Source organism: Leptonychotes weddellii, chromosome 16 (assembly GCF_054177405.1).
Source record: "Leptonychotes weddellii isolate Sample4059 chromosome 16, ASM5417740v2, whole genome shotgun sequence".
Classification (NCBI taxonomy): Eukaryota; Metazoa; Chordata; class Mammalia; order Carnivora; family Phocidae; genus Leptonychotes; species Leptonychotes weddellii.
In genome coordinates this window covers 33,116,066-33,121,175 of record NC_138384.1, presented here as the reverse complement: position 1 = coordinate 33,121,175, position 5,110 = coordinate 33,116,066, and positions in this window count along the sequence as shown.

Genomic DNA, 5,110 nt, shown 5'->3' with positions numbered 1-5,110 from the left:
TTCTAGAAATAGACTGCCTGGGTTTGCCTTTCAGCTTACCCACTGACTGTGATCTGGGGGAAGTCATTTAACCTCTCTGTGCCTGTTTCCTGGGGGGTAGTAATAGTACTTACTTCAAGGAGCTGTTCTACAGGTAAATGAAGTTATATATGTGTAGCTCGTAGGACAGTGCCTGTTGGACTAGGTGATTGTAATGTAAAATGTTCTCTGATCTCCTGGGAGGGACAATATGTAAGCTACCCTTGTTTTCTAGAGCACTATTGTGTTTTGTTTGTTTGTCTGTTTTCCATTGCTAATAATTCAGGTTCCAGGGATAATGAGGCATCAAGTTTCACTGTGAAAGGAAAAGCAGAGAATAGGATTTGAGGCAATAGTAGAAAGAAAGATAAAGTATCTCCCAGAAAAGTAAGGAAGAAGAAAAGTTCTCCTAAGATGGAAAAGGATGATAGATAATGACAGAAGAGGGAGGTTACTGCAGGAGTGAGGTGTGCAGACTCCTAGACAATCTGTCTATGAAGAGCCCTTACTAGGAAAAACCAGGGGCTTTGACCTGGCAAAGATCTGCAAGAGACTCTACGTGAGTGCTTGTGAATGGCAAGGCAGCTAATTCCTGCAGAGACCACCTAGCTGGAGAACTTCCCATCCCTACGCTCCAAGATCACACCAGCTTTACTCTATTTTCTTTGGTTTGAAAGTCACATAGAAGTCAGTCCTTTATATTGTTACTATCCAGCACCTGGCTTTTTGACCACCCAGTAGGGATGACACACACACCTGTCCTCCATCTGGTCCCAGATCACACAAAGCTCCAGGGCACTGTAAACCCAAGAGAAGGATATCCCCTGCGTAGCCTTGGTGGGGTGGTTCTGAGCTTATACTTGAGGACCCCTGCCACTGAGACAGTTTTACTGACCTCCCACCCAGGGACATGGTGCGTTCTTGCTCCCAGTTAGATCACTGAGCTCCAGTGATGACACTCCCTTCAGGAGGAGCATCTCACAGCAACCTGGAGCGGCAGGTGTTGTTCCTGTTTTAGAGAAAAGTAGTGGAAGCTCAGACTGTCAAGGGCTTTGTCTCACCTGCCAGCAGGGAGATAAACCCAAGAGGTCTGGCTACTGGGCCTGTACATCTAAACTCTACACTCTCTGCCTGCCTTGGAAGAACTCAAAATAGGGTTTCCAAGTTCAACTTAGACTTTGTGCATTGTTTTATTTTTTAATGTTTAGTCAAAACTGCAGCTAATACCCAGAGTGGGATCAGTCACACTCATAATTTACATGAATTCCTAGAGAACCTGATTGGGCTACCCTGGGCATTATGTGCTTTCCCAGGGCTGGGGTGGGAATGAAGGCAAGAAAGGAGCCAACCCAGCAGGATTGCTCTGGAGTTTCCTGATGGCACCTAGGGAAACTGCCAAATCTGAGAGGATTCAGGTCCCAGAACGCACAGTCTGACTTGGGCCTTTAGGCTTCAGGTAAGGAATTGAAGCTAGTATTGGGGATGTGGCTTGTTGGCAAGCTATTGGCAGGTCCAGGTCTACAACATAGGCCTTTCTCCATGCATACATGCACACATGCATCCATCTGCTTATGCATCCATCCATTCAACAGATACTTATTGAGGTACTATGTACCAGGCACTGTCTTAGAGACTAGGGACTCAGTGTAGACAAGACAGACACTCCTGTCCTCATGTAGTTAATGTTTGAGAGGAGAAGGTTTTTTATTTGCTCTTCTCCCAACCAACCCAGAGCTGTGTCCACAGTATCCTTTGCCTTTCATTGGTTCTATAAATGTTATTTCCTATAATTAGTATGAGGGCTTTCCCCCACTTCTGGTGTTACGAGAGCTGTGTCATGGCAGAGAAGGCCCAGGCCTAGTGTCACATTCATCTAGGTTCAAATCCTGGCTTTGCCACTGACCAGTCATGTGACCTTCAGCTGATCATTCAACTACTCTTTGACTTGATTTTTCACCCCCTGAAGCAAAGATCACAATATCTGACTCATAGTGTTGTCGTGAGGACCAGAAACACTCAACTCATGTGGATGATGGGCCTTGATACACCTATGATGAGCAACACAGGTGTGAACCTGCTCCCTTAGAAAGGAACTTGCCAAGGGTAGGGATGCATAGCTCCTGGCACCCAGTAGGTGCTCCACACATGGGGGCTCTTTTTCCATCACACTGGACAGATTCTGTCAGCAGTTGCTCTGGTTTGGTTACCCTTTTCTCTGCTTGAGCATGAGTGGCCTTGGCCTTTCTGGCAGCTGTGTCCTTACCTCTGGCTTCATTCACATGGGGGCCTCCCTTCTGCTCTGCCTTACTTTTAAGGGATCGCATCACATTAACTTCACTTAGTCTACTTTTCGTAGGTGGGCAGCTGGTGGGCACTTCGACAGGGTTTCCCAAACATTATTGATCTCAAAATACTTTTTACACTGAGACTCAGTACTTATGTGTGCACACATATATAACACTAAAACAAAGGTTCATGAAATGATACCTTTACAGTGGTGATCCATTCATATTTGCTTTACTATTCTGTTGTTTTATTTTTTAAAATGCTGATTGAGATCCACAGAACTGAACTTATGACCTAATAGTGGGTCCTCATTTATAGTTTGAAAAACACTACCTTAATAGTTGGAATGCCTGTTGGCCTGCTCCTGCCCCCTCCTCTCCCTCTTCTTCTTCTTCTGTTCTCCTAGCCTTGATCTCAGCTGCCCCACTCAACCTCCAGAGTGAAGGCATGAGTGACTGACCAGTGACACATCTCAATAAAGGCAGCAGTAACCACATAACACAAGGATGCAAAGCTGAAACCCAGAGGGCCAAATGCAAAACAAATTTGGTCCAGGCCCCTTGTGGGTTGTGGGGTAGCAGCCAGGAGAGAAGTCAGAGGGAAAGATTCATGAAGACTGCTGGCCAGAGCAGAGCAGTCAGCCCTGGAGAAGCAGCACAGGAACCTGGCTTGGCCGGAGCAGTGAGGCCAAGACAGGAGTCCAGGAGCTCTCTGCAATGAAGCATGCACTAGAAATCAGTGTTGCTATATTAGGCCCTCTCCGGTTAGACTTTGGGCTTCCCAGAGTCCAGGGTCCAGGTCACACCTTTGAACAAATAGGGGCTCAGGGATGATGTTAAAATAATGAATAATAGTAAACCAGAATCTCTGCCCCTGGAACTTTTACCCAGTGGTCATTCCTTCATTCATAGTCCAACCCTGGGCCAGGCCCAGCACTGAAATTTGGGAGTCAGAGAAGGGTGAGACTGTCCCGGGCCTGAGAACCTCACATTCTGAGGAGGTGGTGAGGACCTAACAGACATACAGGCAGTCTCAGTGCCCACTGTGCACAGAGAGCCATGGTATCCCTCAGATTTCCCTCATTTGTTGTTTTCACCTCCAAACACCTTCCTGCTACATGCCAGGCTGAGGGTTCAGCGGAGAACAAGACAAAGTGGGTCTACCCTCAAGATCCTGCCTTCTGGCCAGGGGCAGGCAAACTGCACGGAGCCATATGCAGTTGGGCACCTGTGATAAGGTTAGTAGGATATTCTAAGCACTGCTGATCTTGCTGCCCTCTCCCTCATGAGCCCCTTAGACCATACCTACTCTGGGTGTGGTACCAGGTTAGTGTCTTATTCTGGCCCCTCATCTCCATCCTGTCACGTGACCTCTGCCTCCATTCTCACTGGCCATCTTCTGCCCAAGGCCCTTACTCAGCACTTTCCACACCCTGGAGTAGCAGCTGTAGATTTGGCCATCTAGCCCAGGTCAGGGATATCATGAACGAATTGAAGTTTGGTGTCAGCTATGGCTTTTCCAGTTACAAACTCTGTGAATTTCCCATGTATATTAAATATGAAGTTATTCACGGAGCGCCTGGGTGGCTCAGTCAGTTAAGCATCTGCCTTCGGCTCAGGTCATGATCCCAGGGATGGTCCTGGGATGGAGCCCCACATCAGGCTCCCTGCTCCACGGGAAACCTGCTTCTCCCTCTCCCACTCCCCATGCTTGTGTTCCCTCTCTCACTGTCTCTCTCTCTGCCAAATAAATAAATAAAAATCTTAAAAAAAAATAAAAAACAAATATGAAGTTATTCAAAGACGAAGAAGGAAGAGCCAACATAAAATACAAGGGACACAGTTACTAATTTCACAGTTATTGACTCTGACAAGTTGTGCCCATTCACCAAGGTCATTGCCTGTGGGCATGGATAGCCATGCTTGCTCTCAAGAGTATGAATGGAAGGGAGAGGGAGCTACAGACACTTAGGTTGTTTCCATATCTTGGTAATGAACATGGGAGTGCAGATATCTCTAAGTTTACTGATTTTGCTTCCTTCAGATATGTTCCCAGAAGTGAGATTGCTGGAGCATATGGTAGTTCTATTTTTATAATTTGGGGAAACTCCAGTCTGTTTTTTATAATGGCTGTACCAATTTACATTCCCACCAATAATGCACAAGAATTCTTTTTTCTGCACATCCTTGCCGACATTTGTTATCTCTTATCTCTTTGATAATAGATATCCTAATAAGTGTGAGGTGATACTACTTTTTGATTTGTATTTCTCTGATGATTAGATGTTGAATACTTTTTCAGGTACCTGTTGGCCATTTGGATATCTTCTTCAGAAAAACATCTACTTAGATCCTCTGCCCACTTTTTTTTTTTAATTTTTTTTTATTCTTATGTTAATCCCCATACATTACATCATTAGTTCTAGATGAAGTGTTCCATGATTCATTGTTCGTGCATAACACCCAGTGCTCCATGCAGAATGTGCCCTCCTCAATACCCACCACCAGGCTAACCCATCCTCCCATCCCCCTCCCCTCTAGAACCTCAGTTTGTTTTTCAGAGTCCATCGTGTCTCATGGTTTGTCTACCCCTCCGATTTCCCCCGCTTCATTCCTCCCCTCCCGCTACCTTCTTCTTCTTTTTTTTTTGCTTAACATATCTTGCATTATTTGTCTCAGAGGTACAGATCTGAGATTCAACAGTCCTGCACAATTCACAGCGCTTACCAGAGCACATACCCTCCCCAGTGTCTATCACCCAGTCACCCCATCCCTCCCTCCCCACCCCCCACTCCAACAACACTCAG